Source organism: Pipistrellus hanaki (assembly GCF_964339955.1).
Source record: "Pipistrellus hanaki genome assembly, chromosome: 1".
In the NCBI taxonomy this organism is placed as follows: domain Eukaryota; kingdom Metazoa; phylum Chordata; class Mammalia; order Chiroptera; family Vespertilionidae; genus Pipistrellus; species Pipistrellus hanaki.
Window position 1 is genome coordinate 202999562 of NC_140503.1, and position 13761 is coordinate 203013322.

A 13761-nucleotide genomic window follows, 5' to 3' on the forward strand; every position below is an offset into this window, starting at 1 on the left:
CTCTGGTTCCCCTTGTGCAAGAACATAGCAAGATCCAAGTCAGATGTTGTTCCTTCTTGTGTGGGGCTCCCAGTCTAGAGGCAAAGAAATCTTCCAAATCAGTCATTCTAATGTGAGTAGCGGTACAAGCAGCTTTGACACCTGTTGTTGGGTGACTTAGGTTGGCATGTGGGGTGAGGATAGGCTCATCTTTTAAAGTGAGATTCAAGCTAAGATTTAAATGACATGAAAGAGGTAACAAGATGAGGAGTGAGTGGGGGTGGAGGAAGGGCAGAGGAGAAGACCATTCTAGGAACAGAGAGAGACCTCATGAGAACCCTGAGGCAAGAGAGTGTGGCCCCTTAATGGAACCAAGAGATGTTCACTTTGACTTAGAGAGCAGGAAATGAAGGGGTGACAGTGCCCAGGCCATGTAATTCTCTCCAAGCAGTTTGAACTGATTCTGAGGGCAAGAGGAAACGATGGAAGAATTTTAAGTAGTCAAGTGATATGAATAGATTTGCACTTTAAAAGCGCTCCATCTGGAATCAGAGTGGAGAATAAATTGGTAGAGGCAAGGAAAGGGGCAGAGCAGAGGTCACCGCTGTGAACTCAGAGGGAGAGAATGTCAGTGTGTGATGAGAGTGGTGAGAACAGAAGTCCGGGTTTCCAGGGTCCTCAGTTCTGGTTAGATGATGCATCTGCCCCTTAGGTAGATGAGAGAGGGATGCACTGGGTTATTTTGGTTTATAGAGAGGTGGAGTCAAGTCCTCAAGCTCTAACTTGCATTGTCTTCCTCAATGCCTGCCAAGTGAGAACAGGTCTTGTTGTGGTGGCTGTGGCAATGGGTTGTCATAGATGAAGACACTAAAGCTGTGAGGACTTAAGACAAGTAGAGTCCAGTATCCACAAGTTAGAATTGGCTGATTGGGACTCCAAAAGCCCACGTCCTCCATTACAGCAGTGTTGGGGGGTGAGGGGCAGGCCCAGCGCTGTGCTTCCACTGAGCCACTGTTCACGTGAAGATCAACTCCCACCATGTGTTATGCTCAAGGAGTTTGTGGTTCCTTTTGAATGAGTCACAAAGCTGAGAGTTCTCACATGTAAATAGGATGAAAAAAATCTTCATTGCTGAGTAATGGTAAAGACCATGCATTAGAGACTGAATATTTGTGTCCACCCACCCCCAAAATTCATGTTAAGATTCTAAACCCCCAAGTGATAGTGTTAGGAGGTGGGGTCTTTGGGAGGTAATTAGATCCTGAGGGTGTGGAAGAGATAGGTCTCTCTCTCTCTCTCTTTCTCTTCCTCCCTCCCTCCCTCCCTCCATCCCTCCTTCCCTCCCTCCCTTCACTCTTCTCCTTGTAAAGATACATCCAGAAAGACACAAATCAGTAAACCAGAAAGTGGCTCTTTATCAGACAATGGATCTGCCAGCATCCTGATCTTGGACTTTCCAACCTCTAGAACTGTGAGAAATAAGATTTGTTGTTTAAGATCTCAGTGTGTAATTTACTATAGCAGCCCTGGCTAAGCTATCGCGTTGATGATGCCTAGGAAGGCCCAGCCTTCATGGGTTCACAGGCATCCACAGCAGAAGACTTCTCTCACTATGCAGTAGCTTCTTACTCATTTTTCTTCTCTCTTTTCCTACCACTGCTGGGAAGATATTTCCTAAATGGAGCTTGAAAATATTGTGATGCATCATAGCAAAGTAGATCATTGTGATAGTAAATATCTTTCTTTCTGTCATTAGTTTACTGTGCCCAAGATGTTGGCTGTCTAGTTGGCATTTCCCATGTGTTATTATGAACATGTGTGACAAGCTTAGACCCAGGCAATGAATGCATATAGTGGCCACTAATTTGTTTAATACTTCAAGTGGTTCAGAGAAGTACTAAGAACATAGGTCAATTGGTACAATTAAACTGGTGCTTTTTTTTTTCTAATGCTGCTGGTTGCCTAGCTAGGTGTGGGTGGGATATGTGTATACTGGGCTCCCAGGATGGTTAAAACTGGAGGAGACAGCTTCTAGTGGGAGAGGTGAGGGGATGTAGGCAGCTGATCTTGCCTGAGTGGGTGCTTTGAAATGAGAGCGATTTCACTTTAAATCCAGGCTCTGAAATTCGTGTGCCCTGGTGAAGGTGGCCGTATGTAACTAAGCACAAACATGGTGGGAGATAGGTGGCAGAGAGGAGAAAAGAATGGGGCATGAGGGGTTGTGCTGCCTCAATGTACCAATATCACATTTCAACAGCCCAGACAAAAAGTTCTTTGTGCCATCCAAGAAGATGTCTGAACTGGCTTAATCAGCTAGTGTTTGAAATGGAGTCTTTCAGTCCCCCAAACCCAAGTTCTAGGTTTTATCTTCTGAATTATTTAATACTTTATGATTTTGGCATGTTTTTCATGAGCCACCTTACTAGGGACGCCTTCATTTTTGTGTGCCTAAGTCTTACCAGTCTTTCAGAACCATTTCAAATGCTGCCTTCTCCAAACAACCTCCCCTTTGTCTCTCGTTAAGCACCGGTTTATTTATTTGTTGTTAGATTATGTGAATTAGCTCCCCTGCTAAACTATAAACTCCCAGATAAGCCCAATTCTGTATTTTCCATGGCACTTAGGACAGTGTAATACCCATGACGGGTGTTTTATGATTGTTGTTGGATTGCTGAATATTTGCAGAGAGAAAGGCTATTTGCTGAAAGGATTCAGAACACAAAGAAATGCAACAAGACAGTTGCTAAGAAGAGAGTGAAAACCTAGAGAGTAGGTTTAAAATGCTGTCCATCAAAGTATTTGCCCATTAAGGCTTCTTCACTTTCTCATTCTTATAATGTTTACAGGGGGAGATCATGCCTCTGCATAGGGATTCTATTTGCTTTCATATTTGGTTTGCCACTGCTAAGGTCAAGTGGATCTCCATTACCTGTATTGCCTAATGACAAGGCCCTTTTATTGACTTCTCATAGTGGTCATCAGAAACTCTCTGTGCTTTGAATAATTTGAAATGAAGCAGGCAGGAAAGAAGGGCAGGACCAGTCTAAAAAATATTTGCCATGATTTTCTTAAGCTTTTTTCCTCGCTGTGTTAAAATGCTGGCAAAATGATAGAATTCAGTTAAAGCAAAGGCCAGAATGAAGAATAAAAGAAATCAGATTTGGATTGAAACCAAGTGTAGATGAGATGGATATTGAAAGCAAAAGTAAAACCAAAAGAAAGAATACATTGTATGGTGTGTATACTGATGAGAATGTATTCAAAATGCTTACATGGGGGGCAGTCAATAACTCATGAGTTACTTAATAGAAACACTTTGTTTTTACAGATTATCTGGTTCTGTACATGCAAATTCCTAAAAGTTGACTTCAAATGCATGACACACATCCATGTTAGAATGGGAACTCAATTCCAGAAAGCTCACAATAGTATAAAATCCCTAATTACATTTCACTTCAGTCACAATCTTCAACTATATATTATTGATATTTTTGGTATGTTAAGCTTTCTTTCCTTTAACAATTAATTGTGTGTCTGATTGATCCATTGCTATGGTCATTAAACATTCAACATTGAAGTGGAGATTTGCTGCTTTGGGTGTGCTTAAAGATTTCCATGTTAATTTTTTTAAATAAATTTTTATTGTTCATATTATTACAAATGTTCCTCCCCCCCATTGCTCTCCTCCACCAGCTTCCCACCCCCCCTCTGCCCCCCCCCCCCATTGTCCTCATCCATAGGTGCACAGTTTATGTTCAGTCTCTTTCCACAACCCCCTCTCCCCTTTTCACCATGAATCGTCAGTTCACTTCCCTTCCATACCTCTGATTCTATTATATTCAACAGTTAATATTGTTCATCAGATTTTTTTTTTTAAATTTCCTTGGTTTTTAGATTCACTTGTTGATAGTTACATATTTGTTGTTCATAATGTTTATCTTTATTTACTTTCTCTTCTAAAAGAACCCCCTTCAGTAATTCATATAATTCTGGTTTGGTGGTGATGAACTCCTTTAGTTTTTTTTTATTAGTGAAGCTCTTTATCTGACCTTCGATTCTGAGTGATAGCTTTGCTGGATAGATTATCTTTGGCTGTAGGTTCTTACTATTCATCACCTTGAATATTTCTTGCCATTCCCGTCTGGCCTGCATGGTTTCTGTTGAGAAATCAGCTGACAATCGTATAGGTGCTCCTTTATAGGTAACTACCTTCTTTGCTCTTGCTGCTTTTAATATTCTCTCTTTGTTTTTTGCTCTTGGGATTTTAATTATGATGTGTCTTGGTGTGGTCCTCTTTGGATTCCTTTTGTTTGGAGTTCTGTGTGCTTCCTGGACTTGTAAGTCTAATTCTTTCACCAGGTGGGGGAAGTTTTCTGTCACTATTTCTTTCAGTATGTTTTCGATATCTTGGTCTCTCTCATCTTCTGGGACCCCCATAATTCTGATGTTGGTTCACTTGAAGTTGTCCCAGAGGTTTCTTACATTATCTTCAATTTTCTGGATTCTCTTGCCTTCTATATTCTGTGGAGGAGTGTCTTCTGGCTCTTTTATGTTCCCAATCTTTTACTTGATTCTTGCGATCTTCCATTCTGTTTTTAGGACTCTGTATAATATTTTTTATTTCAGACAATCTATTCTTTATTTCTTGTTGATCCCTTATCATTTTTGTTGATTCCTTATTAATTCTAGTTGATCCCTTTTCATATCCTCATAGGTCTTATCGATCTTTTCTAGGAAATTCTTGAAAAAACCTTATAAGCGTAGATTTGAACTCTATATCCAGTCGCTTTTTGTCCTCCATTTCTTTCATTTGTGATCTATTTTGTTGTCGCATTTCGCATCTATAGATGGGGCGGAGTTTCAGGTTGGAGCCTACAGCCTTGGTTTCTGTCAGCCCCGCCCTATGTGGGTCCTGGGTCTCAGGGCACTTCAGTACTCGCTGCAAGCGCCTCTGAGAGAAAGGTGCCCTTGATTTTCGCCTGCTACCAAACAGTCTAGGCTCTCCCCCAATGATCCCTGTATTGGGGTTCAGTTAAGTTGGAAGTGGGATTGGAGGTGGCGTTCAGAGCAGTCCGGAGACCCTGTCTCCTTCCCGCCAGGGCAGTCCTGCGGCACAGCCAACTGTCCCTTCTCTGTGCGCAATGTGCGCGCCTCCGGGACCTCCTATCGCAGCTTCCCCGGGGTTCCGCCTTACAGCCCAGCTCCCTCTGTGTGAGCCTGAGTCCCCGGGGTCTGGCCTAGAACTGGGGTTCAGAGCAGTCGGAACTGGGGCCCAGCATAGTTCGGAGCTTTTATCTCCTTCCCACTAGGGAATGCCAGCCAGGCACTCAGCCTCCCTCCCCTCCGGCTCCGTCCTCTCCGTGCGCCTCTAGTCTCCGTACCTTAGGCTTTTACAGCTCCTCCGAGCTTCCTTCTGGTTTTCTCCTTGCTTCTCGTTGTAGAATTTCCAGTCAGTCGACTTTCCTGTAGTTCTGGGTAATGTCCATTTTATATTTTAGTTGTATGTTATTGAAATTGTTGTGTGTGGCTGCGGCTAGGTGTCTACCTGTTCAGCCATCTTGGATCGAATCCTCTCCATGTTAATTTTGATTGTAATATAATATGTTTATATTCTCATATGCAATATGTTTGATTAGAATATGTTTGATTGAAATATGCTTATGGTTCCTATCACTCATGTAAAAACTTTTATCATTTTTTAAATTTCTCATTTTTACTTAAAAAAAGACAAAATATAATAAAACTGGTTTTGGAGGGAAATAAAAATAACTACACAGTGGAATTCCCTTCAACTAAAATATTCCCAGGATCCTTATGGAGCAATATCAATGATAATGGAGAGGGACACAGGGGCCTCCCAGAACCCCTTTTAAAGATCTTTGCAATATTATATTCATATTTGTGCATTAAACACTTTTGTACTGCCCAAGGTGGTGGTATTATCAGAAGGGATCTCAGCAGGCACTACTATTAAATAGTTCAAAGTGTTCATTCACCAGTTCATGGAGGAAAGCCTTTCTTGGGCCTATCAAAGGCAGGTTATGGTGTCAACATGTGAAGTGTGAAAGTGCAGGTTGTCTGAAAGTAGACATTTTGGAACTGGGTGACTGTATCTCACTGGCCCAGAACCCCCTGTCCAGGTGCAATCCTAGAACAGCTCTGTCCTCTTCTCCCACAGCTGTTCTTCGAGCTGCTTGCCCTCAGCTCCATCCCTCCACTCACCTATTTTTGGCTCTGAGACCTCATTTCTTTGCTCTGCTCTCTTGAGCCACCTAAGCTGCTTCATAGGTATGCAACAAAGAGATTGATATTGGAAGCATTTCAAATTCTCGAGGTCTGTGCTGTATGTGACCAGTTAGGCCTTCAACACCAACAGTGCACTAATTTTTATGTTGGGATTGCTGCCATGTCAGGCCTCCCCAAGTCTTTATACTGCTCATTTGGAAAATTAGTTCCTTGTTTACATTCATTAGCTTTCTATTCAATGCACATTTGCTGAGTGTCTGATGCAGGTACAGCACTGTGCCCTCCTCTACAGTCCCTCTCCTTTCAAAAGCCTAGGCAAACAGGACTGCCTCCAGGAACTCTTCTCATCTTCATCATGTGAAATTAGGGCTTCTGGCTCTGGGCTGGTGCTTTTACATAACTAGATTTGGGCATTTACTACAAGCTACAATTTATCCATTGCCAGAGCTGTCTCTCCATTTGTATATGACCTTGGGGATGGGCTTGTCTTCATCATTTTTGTTTCATTTAATGTGTTTTGCACATACCAGGCCATCTATAGATAGAAGGAAAGTGGAAAACCTTTGTGTTGTATTGAACACACCCAAGGTGGCCCCATTGGATGTCCCCTCCCTAGGAGAGTGGGTGGAACCCATGACTTGCTTCTAGACAACAGGAAATGTAATGTAACGTGAAAATGCCCATTATTGCATTAAGTTATATAAGCCTGTCTTAGCATGGGGGAGTGAGAGATACTTTGGCTGGCTTTGAAAAGGTGGTCTTTAATTTGCAGGAGTGTTTATGTGTCAAGGAACTGTGGGTGGCTTCTAAAAGCTAAGAGTGGCCCTTGGCTGAAGCAAGAAAATACAGACCTGAGTCACACATCTGTAATGAAATGAATTCAGCAGCAACTGAAGTGGGCTTGGAAGTGAATCCTTCCCCAGGCCCATCTCCAGATATGAATGCAGCCCAGCTGACACCTTGGTTGAGGCTGTGCAGGACCAAGATTAATTGGGCCTGGACTCCTGACCCATGAAAACTGTGAGATTATATATAGTTTTAAGCTGCTAACTTTTTGGTGATCTATTATGCAACAATAGAAAACATACACGTGGAAGAGAATGTTGAATGTTGAGCAGGACTTTTTCCTGTGACTACAGATTAGGCAACTACAGCCCAGAGTTCGGGGCAATGAGGTAATGATTGCCTCCACCTAAAGAGAGTTTCCAACATTTTCTAAGGGGCAAGAGAGAGCCTCATCATAACCACTTTTTGGTCCCACACCCAGTTTACAAAAGAGACCAGGGCATAAATAGGGAGAGTGTCTTTGAGTTCTTGGACTGGTGAAAAACATTCAGGTGAGAAGTGACTACTCAAGGTCAAGGTGATAACTCAAAGTAATAGGAACTATCAGAGAATCTCTTGTATTATTGGGGCCAGCCATAAGGAGCAGTGGTGATCATCTTAGTCCTTAGTTGCACCTATAGTTACGTAGTGGATCTGCCCTTGAGTAAAAGAAAAGGGGATGGGAGTGAGTTGGTAAAGCTTAAGAAAGGCTGTAAATTGGGCAATTATCACTCTCATCATTTGACATGGCCCAAATGGTGATTTTCCTGGAGGTTAGAAGGATGCCACAGAACATACTGGGATTGATCAACTTGAGCAGTTTACTAGGTGGAGAGACTGACTGTAACATTAGTGGGAGACTGAAAAGGCCAATATAAATTTCCATTGGGAGGGACCTGTGCTTTAGGGAGACTTCACAGGCTCTAGAGAAAGCTACTCAGGAGAGTTGGCACATAGATGCCCGCCATATAAAGGGCATCAGTGATCCAAACAGTGAATGTAAAGATAGGACTCAATCATGCCTAGTCGAGTAAGAAGACCATTGCCCCTTCCCATTACCCCAGTCACCCTCTCTATTCTCAACTATGAAGGAGCTAAGAGTCTTTCTTGAGGGAGAAGGGGGAGTAAATGAAAATAAACACCCCCTCTTCTCAAATTCTCTCAAACCATATGTCCAGCCCATGAGACAGAAGAGGTTAACTGTATCAGTGATGAGGTTGAAGTTTTGAAATACAAAGAACTTTTAATTACTGAAAGAAACCCTGAAGTTATGTATTCTGCTCAAATGTTAACAAGGGATGGAAGAGAGTGACTCAACAAAGTATCATTAAAAGCAGCGATCAGAAAAGACGATGATAGTTACATGAATATGATCCCACTGGGTTAAGATTCCCTAATACACTTGGGTTTTATCTTCGAAGAGCTCATAGATCATTTGGGAAAATATAATAAAGTCAGAAATAACTTAACACATACTAGAAAGAATGAGAATGAATGTACCAAGTCAAGCATTCTGGGAATTCAGAGCCTAGATGGACTTTTCCATTGGGAGACAAAGGAATGTATCACATGTTGTACAAACAGTTTCTTTAACAGCATCTCAACAATTATGATATGTGTTTGAATGCAAAAAGGTCTCCATTACTAACATCTCAGAGTCATAAAAATGTTGGACTATCTTGGTTTGATTTATTTTATATATTGATGAATTGTTATAGGATTGGACTCTGCTCATTTGGCTGAATATCAAGCTGAACACCCTAAGTTATGCTCTAGTTTTCCCTCCACTATTAAGAAATGGCCACCGTTAAGTAATAGTTAACATTATCTTTTCTCCCTCCTCATCCTCTCAAATATAAACCAATTGAGAATAGAAAAAGCAAAAATGAAGTATATATTTTTTAAATTATGGTAATTCAAAATAATAATAAACTTGATCCTTGACTGATAGCTGTGTTTTAATCTTGGGTCATAGAAAATAAGGGTATAAAAGTCAAAGTAAAATAGGCATTTAAGTTGACAAAGATATAAGAGTTTATTTAGCACTAACTAAAACAGTGTCATTAAAATGGAGAGAAGGGGATGAATTTTTCAGTTCTTTAGGACTTGACTGTTGGATGTTGGGGTGTGTGTAGATAAAGGAGAGGCAGTGCGGAAGATACCTAAGGTTCTGTCTTGAGCATCTGGACAGGTAGTGGTATCATCACAGAATGGGAAATTACTGGAGAAGGATTAAATTTAGGAGAAAAGTTTGTGTTTTGAGTTCCCTGTAAAGTTTTGTTGAAACCATGAAATTTAGGAGAAAAATGTTGTTTTGTTTTCAGTCCCCTGTAAAGATTTGCTGAAATCATGAAAGTCATGTTCTATGAGCTTAGTGGCTGTCTCCCTAAGTTATGGGCATTGAAGTGGTGATGGATTAGTTTTGGTGGACTTTACTGCTAGTTGAGTTTTATATAAAACTACTATACTGGGTAATAAAGATTAATCAGATGACTCTTAGTGTACCCAGGTAGAATGGGCATATTCATGTATGAATTCCTTAAAAAAAAAATTCCCTGCGCACTTACTGTGTATCAGGGAATAGCCTAGGGAAGCAATTGGCAAGATTTTTACACTCACATGACTTACCTTTGCATGAGGACATCAGACAATAAATAAATAAACGAACAAGATAAATGTGAAGCTACACTCAGTTCTATGCAGGGACTAAAAGGTCAATTTTCTAGAGAGTGGTGGACTATTTTAGATTGAGTGTTGTGGTTGTTGCTTCATCTTGGTCTTTAATAGTCATCCCTTCCCCAACCCTCGCCTCCCTCCTTGTATTTGTTGGCACCACTTCTATTTTTTTTTTTTTGGGGGGGGGCATTTGCATGCCCTCTGGTCATCTTAGGGAATGTGACCTTTCCCAGACTCTTCCCGAATATTAGTCACTGTTGTCTCTTCCTTTATGCTTGGGATTAATTTCAGTAAAGCAGATCCTGGCTAATGGGATCAGAGAGTTGCCAGTTGGAGGCCTCTCAGAAAGGTTTTTCTTGCGAATAAACAGAACTGTATGGAATGAAATGCCTCTCTTCTTCACTGAGCACCATTGTGTCCTCATGTGGTGTCTGGAGCAGTGCATCTCCCCGTGACCCTGAAGGGAGCATTGCTGACTTGCAGAAGATGGAGGAGTGGAAAGTTAGAAAGGAATTGGATCTTTGATGATGTCCTAATGCTGCTGAATTATCCAACCATGGGACCATTTCCCCCTCTATGCTGTATGCTGTGTGAGTTATGAGAACCTTATTTTAGCTATTTCTAGTTGGGTCCTCTTTGTTACTTGTTGCTGAAAACATCCTAGCTGATATATGTGGGTGAGGGGAAGACTGACTGAGATGGTATATGTGGGAAGGACTTACTGAGATGATAACTTTCAAACTGATGTATTAAAGACATGAAGGAGCCAAGTTATATAAGAGTGTGGGAAAGAAAACATTCCAGGTAATGGGGAAAGCACATACAGGGGCCCTGAGATGAGAGCAAGCATGATGTGTTGAGGAAAAGAGGGCAGGACACTCAGGCGGTGTGGTGAGTGATGGGACCATAATTGAAGGTGAGGCCAGGGAGTTAGGACATTCAGCCCACGTAAGGAACTTGAATCCCCCCACTCCCCCTCTCTTTTTTATTACGGCCAAATGGAGGAGTTTGGATTTTAATATAAATGAAGTAGGAGCCATTGGAGAGACAGGTCCATTTTTTCCCCCCTTCTCCATCCTTTGTACTCAGCACATAGTTCAACTAAATAATAGCTTATAGGTTTTCAGTTTAATAAAAATAAATTCAGTAATAGAGGGATCACTTGAAAGTGAATATTTTCCCCCAGTGCTCCAGTGTAAAGAGGTAAGACCCTCTCCTTGACAACAGGCAGAGGGGTGTCTCACGTTTTTTTTTTTTTTTTTAAATTTATCTTATTTTTTTTAATCAGACACAACTTCAGGAGCTAAGTTTGCAGGTGAAGAACGTCAGGAGTGTGTGCGAACCGCAGAGATGACTACTCTTAATTAGCTGCATCAGATGACTCTTGGCATTCCTAATTTTCACCTTTTTGTAACAATTCAATTCATTGCAAGGTTTTACCAGAGTCGACAGGCATGAAATGAATTCTCCACGGTAGGTTACCAATGGCAGAGAAACTGCATGCTTTGAAATGGCTGGAAGACATCACGTGAGCTCTGGCTCTTGCTTTTCCCTAAACTCTGAGATTTCTGTCAACAGTAATTCTATGAAATATGTGGGCTGCATTACTTGGGAGAAACAAACAGTTTTAACCATCTCTAAGCCTTGTCTGTATACCGTCTTTTCCCTAAGCTAGTCAGGGTCGGGATGTGTGAAGAAGATAGGGATGTAAGGGGCTGCCGTTGACTGTCCATTCTCTGTATATCAGTAGTGTGATGGGTCTCCTATCATCAAAGGTGATGAGCCCTCTCCCCTCTCGTAGTCTAGTATGCCACATATTCTAGCCACATGCTACAATTTGCACTCTAATAAAAAAGTCACACCATTTCTCCTGTTGAGTCTTTAAAAATAAATCATTTTTTCCTGGAATGTCCTTCCGCTTTTCTATCCTTTAAAACTCAAGCTTTTTTGTGTTGGCCATCAACCTTGTGTACCTTCTCAAATTGTCTTGATTATCCCCTTTTTTCTTCCCAAGTTGCTCTACATATTTTGGATGGTGCCAGCCCCTCCTCGGATGGCATTCTCATGGCTCCCAAGAATGAAGTCTCATGGGATCCAAGCTGGTTGGGATCTAAGTGGAACCCTTGAATCTGAACTACCTTCATGCCTCATGCCGAGACCTTCTGCTTTCAGACTTTTGAGACTGAGATAAAAAGTGCCCCTGTGGGATCTGGGATCTGGGATCTGGGTCCTGATTGGATACAGAGGGGTGGATGATGCAACTTAAAATGTGGAGGGATCAACTCGCTGTAGGGCGACCCTTCTCCAGTGGAAGTCAGCAGAGGAGAGAGGGGAGCCAGGTCAATACATTCCAACTCCTTTTGCCTTGGGTTGCTCAGAGATGTAGTTTCTCTTTGCCACTTTTCCAGAGCAGGCTTGCATGGCGAGTAAACATGCTCTTGACTTACCAGCTATGCCTCCTTGTTGCATATTGTGTAGTGGTAGTTGCTGTATTGCAAGTAGTATTCCATATCTTTCCTTCCTTTGCCCTTTACCCTGATTCTTACCACTCCTAAATAAAGTGGCGACAATTGAATTCTTGCCTTGGAACCTTCCTGGCTGCTTCCCACTGGGCTTTGTCCATACCTCTACTGTGGGACAGCAGAATCTCTTAACCCACCTCTTCTTAATCTACCTCTGGGTTGTCCAATGCTTTTTATTTCTTCTATAAACCACACTCCAAATGCTCATCACCAGTAGGCTCCTTGTTGTTGTCTCATGAGCACTTACATGTTTACACCTGAATTGCATGCTTATCAAGAATCGGTTATATTTCCCCCAGTTTGATGTACACATTGTTCACTTGTTATTGTAATTATATAATGAGATTAAATGTTACTTAAACAAATACATTCTGAATGTGAAAATGAATAGAGAGGATTGTTTCCATGAAAATGTAGTTAAATAATTTAGATTTAAGGCAATGATGCTTAAACAGGTCCTAGAGACAAGTTAGGTGTGGTTAAAATAATTGTAAAAGTTATAAGGAAAACTGTAGCATCCGGAGGGTTCTGTAATCTTAGGGCTCTTCTAGAGTGTTTAAATACTTGTTCAGCTTTAAAGACACCCAAACTAACGAACAGGGTTGATGTATGATTGGTGTGGTTTATGCAAGAAAGAACACACAGAATGCCAATTCATGGACCAATAGTTACAAAAAGGGCCTTGGCCTTGCCCCGAAGATTGGCAGCCCTGAAAGCTTTACACTGATTGATGGATGACTTAAATGGAGGCAAAATCCATGGTAGCCAGGCATTGGGCCCTGGAGAGCATGGATTGCTTGCTGATCAACCTGCTGCTTAAAAATTTACAGAGGAGTTCAAGCCACTTATCCATAGGGAAAATTTTATTAGGAAATAGCTCTCCAATAGCATCGAGATAGTTCTAAATGATAAGATATTTTCCAGGAAACAATGGTGCATACAGTAAATTGAGTAAGTGCCACCGGTAACACAACATCCAAGCAGAGAATCTCATAGCTGCCTATAGCAATGCAGGTACCAGTCCTAAATTCTGACTTTTTATTATTGGGCAAAAGAAAAGTTTCCATTTAAGAGATATAAATTGTTTGTTTTTACAAGATAAGTATTCTTCACAAAAATCAGTGTGGACAGACTCTGAATTATTCTATAAGTTGACCCCCCCCCCCCCCCAATGAATCTACACATACTGTGAAGAAATAGTTTCAGAAAACGGCCATCTGAAAAGCCTATGCTTTCTTCGCTGATGGTTTCCAAATTGTGCATTTGGCTCTTTTGGGTCATAAAATATACTGAGTTAGGAAAAATAATTTTTAAAAAATGAAATGAAATAGAATAAAACAGAATAGTAAATATCAGTAAGCATTGTATGTTGTAGCAGTATTTTATGAAAATTTGTTTTATTGTACATGTGCATGTGTGTGTGGTATAAAATTTCTAGCTGTGATGTAAAATTTCTCTTGCTATATATTTCTGGCATAACTTTGAAGGCTTTTGCTCTAAAATAATGCTCTTC